Source organism: Cimex lectularius, unplaced genomic scaffold (genome assembly GCF_000648675.2).
Source record: "Cimex lectularius strain Harlan isolate CLEC.00 unplaced genomic scaffold, Clec_2.1 scaffold196, whole genome shotgun sequence".
NCBI classification, from domain to species: domain Eukaryota; kingdom Metazoa; phylum Arthropoda; class Insecta; order Hemiptera; family Cimicidae; genus Cimex; species Cimex lectularius.
The window spans coordinates 480,658-504,104 of NW_019392958.1; the positions used below are offsets into that span (position 1 = coordinate 480,658).

The 23,447-nt window shown below is 32.4% G+C and overlaps 1 protein-coding gene and 1 long non-coding RNA gene across 2 annotated transcripts in view; one reads left to right on the plus strand and one right to left on the minus strand.

The window, feature by feature from the left end:
* LOC106666554 (zwei Ig domain protein zig-8) overlaps nt 1–23,447 on the minus strand; it is a 658,162-nt gene that overhangs the window by 251,701 nt on the left and 383,014 nt on the right. The gene's annotated exons all lie outside the window — the stretch shown is intronic.
* LOC106666555 lies at nt 20,272–21,549 on the plus strand. The gene is made up of 3 exons (XR_001340450.2): nt 20,272–20,307; nt 21,220–21,291; nt 21,420–21,549. It is a non-coding gene; the product is annotated as an uncharacterized LOC106666555 (long non-coding RNA).

Genomic DNA, 23,447 nt, shown 5'->3' on the forward strand with positions numbered 1-23,447 from the left:
ATTAACCTGTAACTTGCCATAGTTTACCTCGTTTGGAGGCTCAGGTTTTCTACAATCTCTGTCAAAAACAATCTTCTAAACGATAATGCAGTTAAGAAGAATCTTTAACGCTTTATGGCCTAAATTTTAGGCTAACGAGAAAAGTTCTAGCTCGATTAGAAAATCCTCCTGAAAAATTGTATGTTCGTAACATTTTTTGCATTTTTTCTTCAATATTCTACACATCCTTTTTAAGCAACGGTTATGTACACAATAAGTGTAGATTCAAAAGTTCTGCAATTGGCAAGTGTTGAAATAATTTTTAAAAAAGTTTTAGACAGTGTTTTGGTGTGTCATGAACTTGCATGAACTTGGAAATCATTATCTCTTATGCTATTCCAAGTCTATCGTCTTATAACCCTATTTTACATCAATAACCACTTTCTTAACTAAAATTACGTTTCCACCTACAGCAAAAGATAGATAGCTTTTTTGTGTAAATTTAACTACAACGAGATAAATTTGAGTTTGAAAAGAAGTCTTTTAAAAAAGTTGTATTTTTCTACTTTTCAGTACTTTTTTCTAAAAACTTTCTGCCATACTTTTCAGCAACTTGCTATGCACAGAATGGAACCGTTCTACTAGATTCTGAGATTTAGAAATGCTTGAAATATTTTTTTGAAAATTACGAAACATATGTTATGGTGCATATTACCGTGACAAACTTACATCGTCTTCCTTTTACGCTGGTTGAAGGTTTATGTATTTCATGTAGATTATTTTGTGTCGAAGTATCAATAAAGTACCATTTATCCTTTACAATAAGAAGAATTGATAACCTTTGATGGATTAAATGGAGACAGTTCCAGCTCAATAAGAAAATCTACCTGAAAATTTAAGTTTTTTAAAATCTTATATTGTATTATTTTCTCTTTGAAATCGTACATGCCCAGTTGTAGCCGTCTTTCATGATGGTTATATGATATCCTGTGTTTTATTTGCAATATTTGTTCAAAATGTGTGGTGATTAGTGACCGTTAGTCCATGATTATTCGGAAATCGTGAGATGCGGAGAAGTTCATAAAAAAGGAAAATTAAATCAGAGTACAAGATTATTCAGAAATCGTGAGATGCGGTCCGGTGTGATGTAGCTTTCAGAAAAACATTTTCTTTATCGTGCCAACGTTTTGATCTTTATTGAGATCATCCTCAGTGCCTGGGATTAACAAACATTGTTTAAATTTAACAAAAACGTGTAGGAATTTATACAATGCAAATAAATATTTCTTTATATTCAAAGTATTTCGTATGAAGAAAACAAACAATTTGAGTGAGTAGAAATACTTTGATTGAATATAAAAAATATATTTTCACATTGTATAAATTCACTTTTTTCCACATCCTACATGTATTTGTTAAATTTAAACAATGTTTGTAAATCCCAGGCCCTGAAGATGGTCTCAATAAAGATCGAAACGTTGGCACGATAAAGAAATTTTTTTTCTGAAACCTACATCACACCAGACCGCATCTCACGATTTCTGAATAATTTTTTCAAAATTTGCAAATCACGTTTTCTGAGGTACCTTAATTTGATTAAAATGTAACTTGTCACATTTTATCCTGTTTGAAATTTAAAGTTTTTCTACTATACTCGGTGTAAACTATTATTTTTCAATCTAAAGTACCAAATGTCAACTTGCAAGAGGAACAATCTATTATTGGAATGTCAAAATTGTAAAATACTGTAGAATTGAACTTGTAGTATAGTGAAAAAGTTTTTATAATAAAAAATATTTGATAATGTAATCATTTTTTTTTTATTAACAGTTTATATTAAATGTTTCTAGAGCCTGAGTGTTGCAAGTAAAAGCTTGTCGAGCATATCCAAGAGTGTTAAGCCGGTTGATAAGACATGAGAAACATAGTGATCGCTTGTATCGATCATGGAGATGACATGGAATTTCTAGAGGAATTATGTAGGAAGGTAATGGGACAGGGAATTATACCACGTCCGCAATCGCATCAAACTTGCATGTAATGTGAGAGAGAATAGAGAGGAACGCGGTGAAAGACTGTCACTAGACATCTCTTCTTAATAAATATTTTCTTAGATAATAAAAGCCTGCATATTTTCTCTGGAAATGTGTAATAATTGTTATATTTTTTCAAATCTTATATTTTTTAACTTTAACTAAAATTGGTTGTCGGAACGTTGTAAGTATAAAGAACCTGTGTTGAATAGCTAACTGGATTTTTGTTATAAAGTACATCAAAACTTTATAATTGATTTTTATGTCAAAGATAATTAACAACTCAATTCACTAATTTCGTGGTCCGCTTGACCTATTAATATCTTACAATTAATTAAGGATTTCAGTTGAGAAAAAAAGTCAATGCCACGAGCGAGATTCGAACCCGGCGGCTTATCAAGACGAAGTGGGTTCGAATCCCGCTCGTGTCATTGACTTTTTTATCTCAACTGAATACCTTAATTAATTATAAGTAACAACTTTTGTTAAAGATGAATTGCGTATGAAATTTTTTACTAAATTTTAAACGTGTCAAGTACCACATGTATGCCAAAATTGAAGCGTAAATACATTCTTCGTGTTTCCGGATGATCGGAGCGACACATTATTTTCCGGTCGGTTGTAGGGAAAAATTATAATTTATGTAAGTGTCGAGTCCCAGGGTTGGCAAAAAAAAGACATCATTCTCCATTATGGCTTCAGGAGATAAAAGAAAAACCGTTCCACATCCCGTCCCTGGGAAAATATGGAGCAACGGCGAAATGGAAGTTTCAATATCCGGTCGTGATACGACCTGCGTGCTCTTATTGCAAATTTCTCTTTGGCCTACCTGCATTATGAAGAAATGCCACGAGCCGGGTTATGTTTATTAAACAAAGAATACGTTTATTTGTACAAGCGGCAACCGGTGTTTTATACCCGAGCAACTTTATTACTGTTTTATACCTTTGATATTGTATTAACATCACCGCTGATTTCTTGCAAAAATATAGGACTATAAGACACAACAAAATGTTTTATCATTATGCATTTTATTAAATAATAAGTTATGTTATGCCATGCAATAAAGGAGAATAATATTTTTTTTTAAATAAAAGGCAGACTTTTTTTGATCTTGACTAATGGAACATGTCCATCACTCATTAATTAATCTATTTCTCAAAACCTTCTAACTAGAAAATGCTAAAACCTTTTTAATTTCACTTTGTTGTGATAATAAGTTAAAACTTTACAGGCCTTACCTGTCCGAGTGGTCTTGATCGGGTAAGAAAATTCGTCTATTTTAAATCTAACTGTAGCAAGGCTATCCTAGATATTGAAAAATTCTTGACCGAGCAACATAGAAATGTTGGCTAAAATATTTTTAAAGAAACAAAGCTGATATTACATTACTGATTATGCACCCTCACTAAACCCAAGGGACCCACTACTAAATACAAATTTTTACCCTTTAAAACGTTTATCAACCAAATGTTCCTAGTCCATTTTTTTTAACTGTCACAAATATTGTTGATGTTGAACACATGTACACTAGTAAAGGCGTAATTTTGGTTTGGCAGCATTTCATAGACCTAAAATCATTTAATAAAATCTTGCATATAATGTTTTATCTTACATAATTAAAAAATCAAAATTATATATAATATTCTTGAAATATCTAGACAACAAAGGTAGAAAACTTTTTTTAACTTAGTAAATAATTAATTATTCTTTTCATGTAAGATCTTGGTTGAAATGAAAAAGTTAGTGTCACGAGCGGGTTTCGTATCCACGACCTTCGGCTCAATACGAGAAGTTAAGATGGGTCAAGTGGTTAGAGCAGCGGTGTATTGAGCCGAAGGTCGTGGGTTTGAATCCCGTTCGTGCTACTAACTTTTTCATTTCAACCAAGACCTTACCTGAAAAGAATAATTAACTGAAATAAGTAATTTGGTCAATCAGACCACTAAACATAATACATATATATAAATAATGTTGAAAAAAACTCTTTGTTCCCCTGAAAAACGCTCGCCTGTAGAAATAGTATGCAGTATCTAATAATAAAAAATCAGGTATTTAAAAATTAGAAAAAGCCCAGTTAATAAAAGCAGTCGAAACGTTTTATATTTCGATTTTCTTTAAATAATTTTAACGATAACAAATTCGATTTTTTGTTACAATAAAATATAAATGTGTATAAAACGATATATTACGATTTAAAATATAAATTAGCCTGGAGATTTTTCTTCCTAATCCAGTGTTCGATTATAAAATCCATTATACGACTAGAATTAATTGAAATTCACTGGTTGGGAAGGCTAATTTCTTTGAGTACATAAATGAATAACGTTTTCTGTTTCACATTGTAGTTATCAGTGAGAAAAGATTCCAAAACGTTTTGTTTTACAACACTCGTTCTGATTTTTTCGTAGGCAATATCGATATTTTTAAACAATTTTGAGTCGTTTCATACACTTTTTAATAACTGAAATATGATCTTTAAAGTAAAAAAATATACATTTCTGGGTGAATTTAATGGGACAAAGTTTTTCCAACAATATCTGTTGTTCCAATAATAACATTCAAAATATTTCACTATGTAATTCAAACTGAACATAAATGGAAACATAGAAAGGTTAATTTTTTTTTCGGAGAACCTAAATAATATTTTTATTTATTTTATGTCATTATCATTGAGAAAAGTGACCAAAACATTTTGTCTTCAAACTCTACTTCTCTATTTCTGATTTATTTAGTAATTATTCAGAAATCGTGAGATTCGGTCTGTGTGATGTAGGTTTCAGAAAAACATTTTCTTTATCGTGCCAACGTTTCGACCTATATTGAGCTCATCTTCAGGGGCTGGGATTTATAAATATAATCAAATTTTACAAATATATGTATGACGTAGAAAAAACTTAAAATAGTTAAATTTAAACAATGTTTGTAAATCCTGAAGATGATCTCAATAAAGATCGAAACGTTGGCACGATAAAAAATGTTTTTCTGGAACCTACGTCACATCTGACCGCATCTCACAATTTCTGAATAATTATCGACCAACAGCCACTAATCACATCATGTTTATTTACTAATAAATAACAATTTTTTTAAACAATCCGAAATCATTTTTGCCAGTATGAAAACCTTTAAATACGAAATTTTATAGTAATAAAAATATACATTTTTGATTGGGAGTAACTGGCGATAATTTTTTCTGGTGCAGAATTTTTCATTTAAAATTTTTTAACCCTTGTTATATATTTGTCTTTCTTAACAAAACTTTTATAGCAGAACGATTACAGTTATTACAGTTTTAGATTACATCAAGGAAGTTTTTTTATTTAAAAATTAGGCTAAAGATAAATGAAAAATCCTTAAATATTTTATTATATAATCCTTATCCTCATTTATTCAGGGCGATTCGTTCATGTCATTACGTAAAAGTTGTTAATTTCTAAATTCCTGTAATGCTTTTTGTATATCTGTAAAATCATTTCAAATTTATCAATTTTATGAAATTTGAAAAAGAATGTAGTATTTGGATGGCTTGGGCTGGTTGACTGACACGTAGCAAATAAGTAAAAATATTTCTTTAACAAAAATCAAAGTTGAAAACAACAATTCTATTTTATTCAGAAAACCTGTTGTCAGAAATTTTTGGAAAAATTAATAACTAATTTTTTTTACTCAATATTTTCCCTTTCAAATGCCTCCGATTTTATTCAAACATTACAAATATTGAGGTAATGTTTCATATTCTCGAGTAATTCACTAGAATACATGTACAATCATGTACAACATATAATAGCATTGACTTGACCTCATTAGAAAAATCAGGACCAAAAATTCAAAATAAAATTCTAATTTTGCTCTCTTGTTAATGTTGAATTTGAATATATTAATTTCAATTTCAAAATTATATGCAAGCTTTAGTGGCTCCAATTAAGTGACATAAATCATATTTATTATTAATCGATGCAATTTTTAATGCTTAAAAATGGACTGAAAATTTGTTCGATTTTGTGTTCTTGAGCTAATTTGTTTTTCAAAACACTAGATACAATTTATATTACCTAACGTTGTAAATTTAGCAATGAAAAGTATTTTATGTTGAAAAAAAAGGTTCAGTTTGTATGTAATCCTGGTTTTTATCACATTATGGCTGTGTCAATGAGGTGTCATACAAAGAGCCCTGAGAAATATTGACTTTTTGGCCAGCCGACAATAAAATGGGCCGTATGAATGTCAAGAGAGGGCGGTAATGTTAATTCCGCCCTGATCAACACGCCATCCGGGACGTATGGTAATACGTCTGAATATACATGTGCTTTTCTCTTGTGAGAGCCGGGGCATAATGGGAAACGCCTTGTTATTGATAGCAAAGCTACTTCACGGTCGAAAGGCTCTACCGAGGAAAGACAGCTATTAAATCGACTCCGACGTTTCAATCTCAGAACAAATAAAGTCACCTTAGGGCGAGAAAAAATTCCGTCCCCTTTAACTAACTAGCAAACAGGAAACAAAACAAAAAAGCCAAAAATCTTGACCAAAAATAAACACGTCTTCCCAAAATTTGTAAAATAAAGGCAAACAGTTATAATTCCCATACAAAATAAAAAAAAGAAACTTAGTCAATAGTCCTGGATTAGAAGATAAACTTTGTTATTTTATAGAAAAAACGTATTACGATATATTATATGTACATTTATTTGAGAAATGTATTTTACAATATTGCTCTCTTCTATGTATTTTTATATTATAAATAGGAAAAATAACTGTACATTGGGATTTATAAAGAGCTTAAATTTTACAAATACGTATAAAATTTATGTTTATAAATCTTAGACCTGAAGATGATCTAAATAAAGATCGAAACGTTAGCACGTTAAAGAAAATGTTTTTCTAATTCTACTTCACACGAAGTGCAGAAGGCTCTGCGCCAAGAACTGGGGTCTATACCCCAAAATGACCCTATGGCTAAACACCTGGGACGTAAGACCAATGGTGACATATGGGTCGGTGGTGCGGTGAACCATAACTCTTCAGGCCAAAGCAATAAGGCTGCCAAGTGGCACCCAAAGACAAGCCTGTGTCAGTGCCACTGGTGCCGTGAACACAACGCCAAACTGCGGCCCTGGAAGATTTGTTAAACCTCCCATCAATTCTAATTTTAATGCAAGGAGAAGCCAGAGCAGCAGCCCACAGGACCACAAATGGACAACCATCTGCTAGGATAGGCCATGTGAATAAACAATGGAACCTGAGGAAGGAGATACAGGCAGATGCCATTCTAGATATGCCAACTGATGCCACGACTCCAAAGTACAACTTTAACAAGAAATACAAACTACTGATACCAGAACGGGAAGAATGGGCCACCTCTAAAAGCAAATTCGTACTGGTATTTTGATGGTTCCAAAACCGACACGGGTACGGAAGCTGGGGTTTTTGGGATGAACACCCGGACCGAACTGGCGGTAAACCTAGGCAAGTATGCTACAGTTTTCCAGTCTGAAATCATAGAAATTGAACAATGTGCCAGAGAAATAAAAATCATCTACTAGGATAGGCCACGTGAATAAACACATGAGGGAGGAGATACAGGTAGATGCCATTCTAGGTATGACAACTGATGCCACTACTCCAAAGTATAACTTCAACAAGAAGGACAAAGTACTGATACCAGACCAGGAAAAATAGGCCAAGGGAACACCACTAAAAGCAAATTCCTACTGTAATACTGGGCTCTCATACAGTAAAATAAGCACCTAAAAAAATTGTTTTATTCAAGATTCTCTCTCTCTCTCTCTCTCTCTCTCTCTCATTCTCTCTCTCTCTCTTTCTTTCTTTTGCTGAGATATGATGCAAAAGTTGGTCAATACAATAATTTGTAAATATAAATGAACATCAAATTTAATATATAATTCACTAATTTCATGGTCTGCTTGACCAATTAATATATTACAGTTAATTAAGGTTTGTAGTTGAGATAAAAAATTCAATGGCACAAGCGGGATTCGAACCCACGACCTTCGGCTAAGTACGCCACTGCTCTACCACTTGAGCTATCGTGACCTAGATCCACTCGGACACCAATTTTTTCACCTCAAAAGGTGGGGTTGAGATGGGAAGTTAGTGTCCGAGTGGATCGAAGTCACGATAACTCAAGTGGTAGAGCAGCGGCGTATCAAGCCGAAGATCGTGGGTTCGAATCCCGCTCGTGCCATTGACTTTTTTTTATCTCAACTAAAAACCTTAATTAACTGTAATTTAATATATAAGTATAATATGTTATAACTTTTATTTTTAGTTTTTTTTGTTCATTTATTTATATAGTTTTTAACAGCGAGAAATCTGTATTAAATGTATATAACAATTATTTGTATGATTACAAATTTATTAGTTACAACAATATATTACGTTTTAAGGATTATAAATAAATTTATATTTTCTAGGTTTTTTGGAGTACTAAATAATGGAATAAGTAAATAAAAATAATAAAAAAGAAATTGATGTTTTTCAACGAAGTAATTAATTGAAAATCTAACCGTACTTAACGTAACCGTCCTTAACTAACTTGTAATGTGTAATTTCGTTAAATCTTCTATCAATATTAGATACAATATATTTTTTGTTGAATATAAATACAAACGCATCAATATTCTATACGTTTACTTAAACAAAACTTTGTATTCTTTAAGCGATCTTATCCACTATAAAAATCGTAACTTGTAAACCTTTCTCGCGGAGGAAGAAAGCTTTCTGCAATGTGGGATAGCACGAAACCAAAATAAATACTCAGTTAAATAAGTAACCGCAGCCGTGGCAAAGTTTATAGCAAAAGCGCAATATTAGAAAAGAAAGCCATATCAAACCTACAGATTCTGCTTGTTTTCATTCTAAATGTCTTTGGAGAAAATGCGGAAAGATACTAAAATTGGTTAAGGTGGTTAAGGTATTTAAAAATTCGATTGCTTTTTCAAAAATAGTTCTTGATAAATTTACACATGGAGTGTTAGATCTGAAATAATGAATAGTCACTTTAAAGTGTAAAATTTGTATTCAATTTAATGTGTAGTTTATTTAGAAATCGTGAGATGCGATCTCATGTGATGTAGGTTTCAGAAAAACATTTTCTTTATCGTGCCAACGTTTCGATCTTTATTGAGATCATCTTCAGAGCCTGGGATTTACAAACATTGTTTACATTTAACAAATACATTTAGGATGTGAAAAAAAGGGAATTAATACAATACAAAAAAATATTTTTTATATTCAATCAAAGTATTTCTCAACACGACACGCAAGAATGGAACAATTACACAGAAGACAAACACTAAGAGTGAGTAGAAATACTTAGATTGAATATAAAAAATATATTTTGCATTGTATAAATTCACTTTTCCACATCCAAAATGTAATTGTTATATGTAAACAATGTTTGTAAATCCCAGGCCCTGAAGATGATCTCAATAAAGATCGAAACGTTGGCACGATAAAGAAAATGTTTTTCTGAAACCTACATCACACCAGACCGCATCTCACGATTTCTAAATAAATATCGATTAACGGTCATTAATCACCACACTTTAATGTGTAGTGTTAATGATTATTTGGAGATGCGGGCAGTTGTGATATGGGTTTAGAAAAATATTTTCTTTATCATCCCAACGTAATTGATTTTGTAAATTCTTTTGATAACTTTAAAATAGTCGTCCAAAATTATAAAAGTATTCACACTTTTTCCCAAAATTAAAGATCCCACACCAGTAACAAATAAGTGTGATGTAATTTGCAATATCAATTTTATACATTTTCTGGTAACTTATTTTGGAATTACATCCCGATATCTGGGGGGTAAAACAACTTATACATGAATGCTAAAAACCTAAACAAAATCCTACATAACTGGCTACCCACCACTTTGTACACCTACACAATTTCGACTTCAATAATCCAAAAATATATAACAACAAATTATGTCCAGGCTCTCCCCTCCATGCTAGAGGCAGGAAAGCGAGAACGGTTAGTTCAGTCTAGCCTAGGCATTGGAAGAAAAACAATAAGAAAAAATCCAGCTGAAAGCCAGTCAAATCAGATTTGTATTCATTTGATTTTGATTAGTATAAATTATTTCTGTTGTGTGGCCCATTTTCACTTATGGTTTTTTGTTTGGTATTTTCCATTTTCGTTATCAAGGTTGATTATTTTAATTTTGCCCTTCAGGCCAATATTATTCACATAGTATCTAATTATTCTTATATTGTTAGTTTGTAAGCAAAGGTTCATGTTTTGTTGTTGTATATTTTTTATATAACATTTTTGATTCATAAGGAAATACATTTTTGTTTTAAAAGAAACAAAATAGAGGCGTTCCTCTGCAATTGTGTTCGTATTTTATTTCAAATCAAAATTCCTTTGATTTTGAGGCAGATCACCTGCCTCAAGGGGGTTAATCAAACCTTTAAAGACGGAATATAATCAATCCTTAAAGGACCCACAATAAATATTATACACAGAACAAAACAAATACAAACGTAACTTTCAGAAATAATTTATATCACCGGAGATAAACACAGCATCAATTACATAACAGAAAACTGTAAACTAAGTCGCAGCTACGCTAATATCATTAATCAAATTCAATATCAATAACTTACATATAACACAAAATATGATCGTTTTATGATACAACATATAAAACAATCATTACACCCCACAAATCTTACAATTCTATACAGTCCAATTCTTCGACAATTTACTCCCTTTCCCTAAATATCCCCGGCTATAATAATCCTGAAAGTCTATCCCGGCCCGAACGACAACCCATTACGCCTTTTTTTCCCATTGGCCGCACTATTCACCTCAAAGAAACCGACTCCTCATAGAAAAATTGGATTTTGATCTTCACTTCCCTTCTTGAAAACCCAATATATATAAACAAAAATATTTCTCACTAACCTTCTCAGTACGACACAACAATGAAACATCTACATTGAAAACATACTTTGATTGTGTAAAAATATTTTGATTAAATTATTATTCTTTTCATCTAAGGTTTTTGGTTGAGACAAAAAAACGATGGTAACAAACGGGATTCGAACCCACGACCGCTTAATACGCAACTGCTCTAACCTCTTGACCTATCGCAAATTTCATCCACAAGGACATCAACTTCCCATCTCAACCTACAGATTCTAATTTTCCCTCTTCTTACCTAAAAATTTTAGATGAATAGAGAAATTAATTGGAATAATTATTATGGTCAATTATAACAACTAGACAGATATGGATTAATGCAATAATTAAAATAAGTTTATTTCACTTATAGCACTTGGTGGCCACTTCACAAGTCGCTGAGAATCGAATCTTGATTAAACGACATTTGAAAAATGGCAAAAAGGGGGAAAATTGGAACAATTGTAGGTTGAGATGGGAAGCTGTTGTCACGATAGTTCAAGTGGTTACAGCAGCGGCGTATTGAGCCGAAGGTCTTTAGTTCGAATCCCGCCCGTGACACTAATTTTTCATCTCAACCAAAAACCACGGATAAAATAAATAATTGATAGGTATAATTAATATGGTCAATTATAAGCACTAAACAAATATACATTATCTTGATTAAACTTAAAATTTCTATATTGCGTACATCATAGTATAAATTTATTTTCACATCTTAATGTATTTGTATAATTTAAACAATGTTTATAAATCTCAGGCTCTGAAGATGATCTCAATAAAGATCGAAACGTTGGCATGATAAAGAAAATGTTTTTCTACACCCATATCAAACCAGACCGCATATTATCACTAAATAATCATTAAATTTATTAAATCCCTAATATTTAGTGTTCTATTGACCAATTACTTCTTTCAATTAATTAATCTTGTTTTGTAAGGTTTTGGTTGAAATTAAAAATAGTGTCACGAGCGGGATTCGAACCCCCGACCTTCGGCTAAATACGCCGCTGATCTAACCACTTGAGCTGTCGTTTTTGATCCACTCGGACACAAAATAATGAAAAATGGCAAAAAGAAGGGAAAATTCGAAAGATTGTAGGCTGAGATTGGGAGTTGGTTTCCGAGGGGATCGAAATTATTGAGCAGAAGGTCGGTGGGTTCGAATCCCGCTCGTGACAATAACTTTTTCATTTCAACCAAAACCTTGCAAAAAAAGTAATTTAATTAAATTTATTAATAAACTATTTCATGATAATAATATGTAACATTTTTAAATAATTATCTGTTTTATTGTCGGTCAAAAGTGGCATAATTTTAAAATTCGTATTTCGATTTTAGTAAGGAAATTTGGCTGTAACTATTCCAAGCCTGGTAAGGTAATTGTCAATTTCCAAGGGTGAAATTCACCGGACCGGGCAAATAATTGGCAAGACCGCCGATTCCACACCACAGAGCACGAGCCATCCCTTTGTATCCGAGTCCTAAAATATAGACCCGCGATCGGCGACCGGCAAACGTTCTGAATGGGAAAACGTGAATGAGACAATGTGAACTCTCCTTGAATGCCGGTTAATTAACTCTTAGTGCAGTGCTGCGTCCTCTGCCTCAAACCGTGAAATTACACAGGTCCGGCAGTGTAATTCCTTTATTACAATAACCCCCAAATGCCTACCGGTTCCTATTTCAAAGGGAAATCAACGCTACACTTTAATAGCCTATGAAAAAACTTACATTTGATCAGGTTTCGTGGTCCGCTTGACCAAATAAATTCTTTTCAATTTATTGAGGTTTTGGTTGAGATAAAAAAGTCAGTGTCACAAGCGGGATTCGAACACACGACCTTCGCCTAGATACGCGCCTACTCTACCACTTGAGCTATTGTGACCTCGGACACTAAATTCTTCAACTCAAATTCTCAACCCACTTCCCAAAAGGAGGGAAAATTCAAAAGTTACGGTTGAGTTGGGAAGTTAGTGTCCGAGTGGATCGAAGTCACAATAGCTCAAGTGGTAGAGCAGCGGCGTATTTAGCCGAAGGTCGTGGGTTCGAATCCCGCTTGTGACACTGACTTTTTTATCTCAACCAAAACCTTAATAAATTGAAAAGAATTTATTTGGTCAAGCGGGCCACGAAACTTGATAAAATATAATAAGCAAAATGAAGTATACTTCACTAAATCTCTCCGTGGCCACTTCATTTGTCGCCGAGAATCCAATCAGATTACACAACATTTGAAAAATGGCAAAAAGGAGGGATAATTCAAAAGTTGGGGTTGAGATGGGAAGTTAGTGTCCGAGGGGATCGAGGTCACAATAGCTCAAGTGGTAGAGCAGCGGCGTACTTAGCCAAAGGTCATGGGTTCGAATCCCGCTTGTGACACTGGCTTTTTTATCTCAACCAAAACCTTAATAAATTGAAAAAAAAAAAAACTTGCGTTGATTCCTCCGAAATGCGTCAACAGTGAGATATAGAATTTTTCTATCAATTAACAAGTTTACTTTTTAAGAACAGAAATGTTTTCTGAATATTTAACTTTATAGCTTCGCTCGCAAAACTATTCCCTTCGTTCTCTTTTCTCACGTTTATCCGTGTTGGACGAAGTTAAAGTTCAGCACGTCAATTTTCGAAATGGGGCCTAAATTTTCAAACGTGTGCGTAATCGCGAGCACCTAGGGCACGTAAGAGTAATATCGAGTTTAACTGTACGAGTTTCCGTGATGGGAAACTCAAAAGCCGAACACTTTTATCTATAACCTGTAGATGCCTGTGGCGATTCAATGTCCGCAACCAATTAAAACAGATGTCAACCCGCGTAAATATAACAATTCTTATGCCTCAGAGGATTGAACAACGGTGCTGGAAAAAATATACAATACGCCTCTTCCGTCGATGAAACCGTGGAAAAAGAAAACCTCGGCCCAATTCAAGCTGAAAGTGATCTGTTTAAAAGAGGGGCGTCCGTGGCCGCAACGGTTTAGGCGCTCATTACTGTAAGGTAAAGGTCCCGGGTTCGAGTCCAGCGGCCCTGCATTTGAACCCAAAATACTTTCTCATGGGCTTTTTTTTTTTTTTTCAAAAACACCGGCATCCTCCCTGAAGGCTTGTATGACCTCTGCTGTTGCAAACTTTCACAAAAAAAATCTTATAAAAGATGGATGTTTCAACAAGTTTCATCTATGCAATTCTTTGCCTACGAACATAAAATATATTTACATATAGTTATATTAAATTTTAAAACATATAAATGTAAAAAAAAACAAAAAAACCGATAAAACCATTAAAATAAAATCTTTTTATTAAAAAGAAATTCGCTTTCGAACTGGTGTGCTCCAGCCTCGGTAAAAAGAAGAAAGGCATGAGAAATGGTCTACGATGCCCGACCGTTATTAAATCATACCTCCTTATTTTTTTCCCAAAAGGAATTCAATAGTCCTCCCAAGTGATAATACGCGGCCTCATCACTTTTTATCACCTACAAGCAATAATTTTTGCCAAGCTCATCATGAAACGGGACTTACGGACAAATGGTCTTATATAATTGTTCATGTTTTAAAAAGCAAATAACAACGTAAACTGGACGAACAGGCTGTTTAGTGACCGTTATTTAATGATTATTTGGATGTCCTAAGATGGCGTCTGGTGTGACGTAGGTTTATAAAAACGTTTCCTATATCGTGCATACGGTCGATCTTTATTGAGATCATCTTCAGAGCCTGGGATTTATAAACATTGTTTAAATTTAGCAAATACATGTAGGATGTGGGAAAAAATGAATTCATACAATGTAAGAAAATTTTAGAATCTTTTAATCTAAAATTTTCTAGCGTTGTATAAATTAATTTTTTTGCACTTGACAATTTCCTTATAACGAATTATTAACAACGCGAATAGGTCCGCTTCCTTGTGAAAAAAATATGTTGGAGGATGCACTTAGAATATCAATCGGACAGAAGGTTGCCGAAATTGACAGCCAAAAAATTAATTTACAACAATTTCCGCGAATGGCGGGATCTAAGGGTTTTATGACGCCATAATCCCGAGTCTGACGATCAGGTCAAATACAACCTTTTCCATTTTCTTACATACTTTGCTTGTAAAATGTATGTTAAAAATATACAAAAAATGGAATATTTATCTCTAAGAAATGTGTGGTGATTAGTGACCGTTAATCGATAATTATTTAGAAATCGTGAGATTCGGTCTGGCGTGTTGTAGGTTTCAGAAAAACATTTTCTTTATCGTGCCAACGTTTCGATCTTTATTGAGATCATCTTCAGGGCTCAAAGTGTTTGTCTTCTGTGTAATTGTGCCATTCTTGCGTGTCGTGTTAGAAATACATTGTTTGAATATAAAAAATATTTTTTTGCATTGTATAAATTCACTTTTTTCCACATCCTAAATGTATTTGTTAAATGCAAACAATGTAAATCCCAGGCCCTGAAGTTGATCTAAATAAAGATCGAAACGTTGGTACGATAAAGAAAATGTTTTTCTGAAACCTACATCACACCAGACCCCATCTCACGATTTCTAAATAATTATTTCTCTCTAACTTGTTACGCTTTTTCAACCCAGTTTCACTAGACACACTCGCATAAGAGATAATCACAGTTTGGTTCGGTTTACAATCTCATTTGTAAGAGGGAGATCAAATCTGTACAGATATGTTTACGATACGATCAGATAAAATTTGGTTGAGCCTGAAGTCAATCATAGTAACGTTGCATGCGAAGGACGAAAACCTTTCTTCAAGTACAATTTTTGGATTATTCCAAATTCTCCATGTTTTAACCAACATGCCATTGTTGGAAATATGTTTTGCTCAATAAATGCAAAATAGTTGGATCCGGTTTTTTTCAAATCAGCTGCATTTTCGTTACAAGCTTGTGGTAAACAAGAAATAACAGTTCTGCGAAATCTAATCAACCTTTCCAATGTCTGGGCCATAAAGCACTCTAAAAATCTCTTCCTGCCACCAAGAAAGCATAACAGCGCAGTGGTCAAAAATGACAAAAGTCTGTATGTTTCGTTTTTTAGTAAATTGTTTTCTACTAATTTGTCATTTTTAAGCAGTCAAACCTTGAGAAACCTCTCGAAATTCACATTTACATCTATAAGATTCTAGATTAAATAAATGTTGTTTCAAAACTGTACACAGAAAGAGGAAAAGAAAAATCGTTTAATTATGCAAATACAGGAAGTGTGTGAGAAGATTATACATTTAGATGAGGCTGCAGGCATGCAGATGCTAACTGCACAAAGTTTCTTAGGTTTCTCATGAATTCCCCCTCAGTGAGTGTTGTTTATGAGGGATTCGACCTATTTTACCGGCCCTACAACATAAAGCGTATCTCTATGTTTTTAAGCCGGTGATCATTTTCGCTTTTCTTCTTCACGCTTTCGTAAGGTTTGAAACTAGTAATAAAATTTAAAAAAAAATATATTGATAATAATGGAAAATGATTGTTTTTATTTCTGCAGAAAAATGATGGGAAAATATGTTACATATGTAAAATTTGTTTATTTTATATCGGTAGAATGTGTATAAACGAATGCGAAATATGTGTGTAATATATAACGTGTGGGAAGAACAAAATATGCTTTTAATGGTGGATGTGTTCGTCAAAAAACTGTGCCATTTTATATTGAAAAAATTATCACAAATATGCATGTTTCGAAAAATAATTCTTTTACATTTAATCTAATGATTCTATCAGAATTTTGATTACATCTCACGTTATGCTCATTCGGAAAAACCCTTAAAAATCAGAATTAAAGGGAAATAAATTATTATAAGCATATATTTTAGCTAAAAATTGAACAGATCTTTTACAAATTCATTTATATGTTTCTTACGGTTTCTTCCAAAGTCAATTATAAAAATATCCGTTGATACGATAAAGAAAACGTTTCTGTAAAGCAACATCACACCAGACCGCATCTCACGATCTCTAAATAATTATAAAAATATGTTAATTAATAGAAAAGTAAAAAAAAAATAGTTGCAATATAAATTGGTTAAAACTAGGTTAGTAGATAAGTAGGTTAGATCATGGACAAAAATCCGGGTTAAATTAAATATGAAAGAAAACCAGGAAACATTCGAAAAATATATCCCCTTCAAATATTACTAATGATTGAAACATTAAAAATATACAAAACTACTTACAATACTCTAAATTATGGTTTCAACCATAAAAAATTGTTTTAAAGAGGACATGGGATTTTTCCCACTCAAAATGAAGAATGAAGGAGTGAAATTTTCGTTCGCTTTTCAAAACAAAACTCTCATATAAATTATAAAAGGTGCCATAATTTCAAGTATTGTAAGTAGATATTTATGCTTTTAAAACCTTAAAACATTGAGTGTTTATCTTTTAAATTTGCTTTATCTCTGATTATTTTTGGAGAGAAAGAATGAGAGGAAGGAGAGAGAGGGAAAAGAGAGAGCGATATTTTTAAATAAAGTCATAGGGTACAATGAAAAAAAATGGCGAAAGAGAAATACGGAAGAAATAACAATAAAAATAGAAAGATAAAAAGAAATTATAGTAAATAGATAAAAAATACATAAGAAGTAAAAAGATTAAAATTATTAGTTGTAAGTGTACATGTGTCATATGTGCAAAGGAGTAAAAGAAAGAAAGATGTCTAAATAAATAGACAACTGAAAATAATAAAATAGCCAAAGCGAAAAGAAAATGTGTATTATATGAAACAATTATAAGATTATAAAAATATAGATAATGTAGACATGGTAAGACAATGGAAAATTTTTAAAAGGCATGGTAAGAAAGAAAGAGGGAGAGAGAAAAAAAAGAGGGCGAGAGAGGAAGAAAGATTTTTAAATAAAGTCATAGGGTTACAGTGAAAAAAGAGAGAGACAGTTTAAAAAAAGGGCGATAGAGAAAAATATGAAAGGAATAACAATAAAAATAGGAAGATAAAAAAGGAAAGTATAGTAAATGGATAAAGAAGACATAAGAAGTAAAAACATTAAAATTATTAGTAGAAAGTGTATATGACATATGTGTAAAGAGAAAGAGAATGAGAGATGTCTAAATAAATAGACAACTAAAAATATTAAAATATCTAAAAGAGAATTATACATAAGAATTATAAGCATATAAAAATTATACATGATGTAGATAGAATATACATTTAGAAAGACATGGGGAGAGAAAATAGGAGAGAGAGAGAGAGAGAGAGAGAGAAAGAGAGAGAGAGAGAATGAGAGAGATTGTATTTGTGAGGGAAATATTAAGATAGAATGAAGGAGATAGTTGTAGAGTGAGAGAGAGAGAGAAAGAGAGAGAGAGAGAGAGAATGAGAGAGATTGTATGTGTGAGGGAAATATTAAGATAGAATGAAGGAGATAGTTGTAGAGTGAGAGAGAGAGCGAAAGAGAGAGAGTGATAGAGAGAGAGAGAGGGTGAGAGAGAAATTACGAGAAACCAACGAATTAATACAGTACATATGTGTGTGTGTGTGTGTGTGTGTGTGTGTGTGCGTGTGTGTGTGTGTGTGTGTGTGTGTGTGTGTGTGTGTGTGTGTGTGTGTGTGTGGTGTGTGAGTGAGTGCGTGTAGAATATATATATATAGAATGAATATATATAGACAGAGAGAGAGAGAGAGAGTGAGTGATTGAGAGATTGAGTGAGTGAGAGAGAAAGTAGAGCAAGAAGAAATAAAGTCAAATTAAGAGTCGGTAGATTATTAGGTAAGTCATGTCGTTATATATTACGCGATAATATTATTATGCAGGTTGTAAGAAACGGAAAAACGTATAATTAAATGTATTTACTTAACTATGTCATGCTAATAAGAAAGCATGTTTCTTATGAGATTCTTGTCCAAACAGTTTGAACGACTATGTAATTATGTTACCCTAATTAATTAAACTTTGAAACAATCCATTGTCACTTCGAGCTTTTTTGTACCTGTGTTCTCCCTACGTATTACTAATTTTTTCTAATTAAATAATTGTCGTGTGAGGAAAGTTGGTCAAATAATTATTGTAATTTTGTTTGAATTTATGGATCTTATGGTTAATTGTGTATGAATTAGGAATGCAACAACAGAGGCGTGGTTTGAAATCTATTTTCTATTCCTATTTGTTTTTATTAGTAATATCGTAAAACCACACCGTTGGCTGCGGTGTGAACAATAAACTGGGAGTGCACAAGCCGCCGGTATGAGGTTGAATAATTTCTCTTCACAGAGGTAAATGCAATAAAAGAAAAGGTACATCTCGTTAGAAATTTGAATGCCGCTCTGTATCCAAGTTTGCTGGAGGCTATAGATGGCACAATGAGCCACTAATATTCTACTCTTTCAGCCCTTCTATTTCTTTTCATCGTGTAATCAAATTTTTCTGCTCCACTTCGGCCAGCCCTAAGCTTACTCAATTCACGAGAGCATATTTACTTTAATACAGCAAATAGTAATGGGATGATAATGGTAACGTATAGATTTTTAAAGAGTTGTGAATTTGTAAATATATTATCTAAGTGAAAAAATTCAATAATTTCGTTTTTAGTTGAGATAAAAAAGTCAATGGCACGAGCGCGATTGAAAAATGGCAAAAAGGAGGGAAAATTCAAAAGATGCGGTTGAGATGGGGAGTTGGTGTCCGAGTGGATCGAGGTCACGATAGATGAAGTGGTAGAGCAGGCGTATTTAGTCGAAGGTCGTGGGTTCGAATCCCACTCGTGCCATTGACTTTTTTATCTCAACTAAAAACCTTAATTAATAGTTAGTACTAGTACTAGTAGTACTAAGTATTAGTAGCAATATTAGACCATAGATCTAAACTATTCGCTACAAAACAACATAACATATACAATACAACACAGCAACTAATGTGGTCATACGGCATACAGCTATGGAGTTCAACCAAATTTTCATCACCCATAACGACCTTAAATTATACTTTTATAATAGATGTTGGCATATAACACTAACCTTCAGTCTCACACTAATTTTCACGTAAAGCATCAATCTTCATGTGTGTTTCCGATAAACTTATTCGACTTCTAAAAAGGCGGTGGGCCGGAGGTAATGCAAAGGATGACAGTGATTAAAATTAATCATTGATTTAGGAGCTTCATAACTCCATTTATTGTTCTGGTTAGAAAACCTTTCTAAGTTAAACTCTCGTGGGATTGTATTTTGTGTATTTATCTTTGTCTGATAATATGATTTTGTATGAAAAACAGATGGTCCACGGCTATATCGATCGTTTATGATATATTTGTCACTGTCCTTTTTTCGTGTTAGAGCCAAGGAAAATTTTCGAAAGAGGAAATCTATTGCTATTCCATCAATCATCTTCATAACAGGTTGTAATGTGGTATGTATTCAAGCAATGAATTTATTGTACGATGTAGCTAAACGGTTTAAATTTGACAGCTTCTTGAATAATATTAGAATAAATGATTATTCGAGGATCGTGAGATGCGGTCTGGTGTGACGTAGGTTTTAGAAAAACATTTTCTTTATCGTGCCAACGTTTCGATCATTAGTGAGATCATCTTCAGGGTGGTTGTTTACTGCGTAATGGTGTCATTCTTGTGTGAATGCCACAATTACGCAGAAAACAAACACTTTATGCACTGAAGATGATTTCAGTAAAGATCGAAACGTTGGCAAGATAAAGAAAATGTTTTTCTAAAATCTACTTCACACCAGACCGCATCTCACGATCTCCGAATAATCATTAACCAACGATCACTAAACACCAAACATTAGAATAAATGAAATGTATAATGTTTACTTAAGAGAAAAATGAATTATGTACAGGGAAATGGTATAATATGAATATAGGAACCCACAATGTGTTGCAAAAACTAAATTGTATAGAAGGAAAATGTAAAAATATTGTGATAAAAGTATGATAATATAATATCTTGTTTATGAAAAATTAATCTAATAGTGCAGAAGAAAGTCCAATATAACACTTACTCTCAAATAAAACAATTATTCAAATAACATAAATATATACAAATAATTAAATATAATTTGAGGTAAATAAGTGTTCTCTATTTTAATTTTGAAATTAATAATTTTATGTAGTATGTATTGTATAAAAGAAAGAAAACTAACAAAGAAAAGAAAAAGAAAACTTTTCTAGGTTAATCCCTCGTGGGATTGTTTCGTGTGTATTTATCTTTGTGTGATAATGTACTTTTGTATGAGAAACAGATGGTTCTAGTCTGTATCATGCGTTTATGATATATTTGTCACTGTCTTTTTTTTTCTTTAGAACCAAGGAAAATTTTCGAAAAGAGAAAATCTATGGGTATTTCCATCATTCATTCTCATAACTGGTTATAAGGTATGAATTCAAGCAATAAATTTATTGTATGATATAGCGAAACGATTTAAATTTGACAGCTTCTTGAATAATATTAGAATAAATAACAAGTATAATGTTTACTTAAGAGAAAAATAAATTATGCACAGGGAAATGGCGATATGAATATAGGAACCCACAATGTGTTGAGAAAAATAAAGTGTATAGGATAAAAACGTAATAAAAATGCGGTAAATTTAGGATAATATAATCTGATGTAACAGTGCAGAAGAAATCAAATATAACACCTTCTCTTAAATAAAACGATTATTCGGATGACATAAATGTATACAAATAATTAAATATATTTTTCAGTAAACAAGAGTTCATTTTTATTTTGTAATTAATTATAATTTCAAGTATTATATACCGTATAAATTGCTTAAAAAACGCATGATTCTTGAACGTCGACGAAGGAAAATTAAAGGCGGAATATACCGACAGTTCCGCACGACAAAGCAGTTTTGCTGGTTTAGCCTAGACCGGTTTATTCTGAGAGGAAGAAAACGTGGCGACCCACAATATTTTACTCCTGTCTTAGATCATCCCACAATTAGCATTTCAAAATAATATTTCAACAGTTTTAAAGAATTATAAATAAATAATAAAAAAAATAGAATTTTCCCCTTATGGTTGCATTTCGATTTTGTAAATAAATCTTTAAATAGGAAATTGTTTTGTTTGTGAATAAGTACAACTTGTTCATTCTTTACGTTTTTTTAAGTAACTGTTTTTTGTTTCTAAAAAAGTTTGTTTTCCGTTATTCGGCTAGAATCATTGAATATTTGGAAGACGGAAAAGCCAAACGTAGCTTGGGTGTTTTGATCCCTGGAAAACTGTACGATTGGTAAGCTATCTGGAATCTAAGAGTAGTCAAAACTACATCTCGCTTGAAAAATCGTCGTGAATGTTATCGACCTTTCCAACCATTAATAATACACTCAAACATTAAACTCTTCCATGTCGTACAAAAAAATAAAAAGTTAAAAATCAGACGTAACTCATCCAGACACAAATGACAATGATAACTCATAATATTTAATGCAAAACCTATCTATACAACTTCCTCTTCATTACCCTTACAAGTTTTCCCTCCTACAGAAGAAAATATACACAATTCTCTATATAGAAAATCCCTGGTCCGAATTTCCTAAAATATATTTCATTGTGCTTCCATCCTCATCATTCAACAAAGCAACAAGGTTTTAGAATCGATGGCACCATTTATTTGCTCTAAAATTTGAAGAGTATGAAATCAGTCGGTTCCTGGATGTAGCCAAAGTTTCTGATAGTGTCTGGATCAAGGTATCCTTTATAAACTGAAACGCTTCCCTTGTAACATTTTTTTAGAGTTCTATTTAACTGCCTGGTTCTGGAAAATGCGGAGCGACAAGGAGTTCTGAGATAATAAAGCAATACAGAGCGTCGTGTCTCAAGGGTACATTCTTGCTCCCATACTGTACAACATTTATACAGCTGAGTTCCCCAATTGTGCACATATTTGGCGAGTAGTTTATTTTTCCAAATGATAAAGAAAGGCAATATAACCATTGTTTCTAAAACATGAAACGGGTTACGATTCAAGGTTTTTAATGGACTTAAACGTTACTGGAAACCTTTATGGACTGAGTACAATACATAATATTTCAGTAATAAAATACAGATTGAATTTGAAATATTTACTTCTCTTGGGCAATATATTTTTTAAATTTTGATTTCTCAACGGGCGTTAAGACAAGATATTTTTTGTAGTTAGTTAAGATAAGATTTTTATGAAACATGAATTGGCAATACTAGATATAGACTTATAAAATGCTAAATTCGGTTAAAATCTCGATTGGATTGTAAATGTTGTTTAATTTTTTCTGTTTAAAACCAATCAACATTTGAAACGTAGAAATTTCTAAGAAGAGATACTTTTAATTTTTCCAAAATTTTGTATTTTATGTGGGTGTTTTAGGAGGGTAGAAAATGAATGTCAGCTTTGTTTCATTCTAAAAAGACACATTATAGCCACCTTGTTCTTTTTTGAACCTTTTAGGGTATGAATGATAAGCTAAATCTAAAATAAATACAATTTAGACTTCCAATTTGTTTCGGAATAGTAAAATATACCACAAAAAAGATAAAAGAAAATG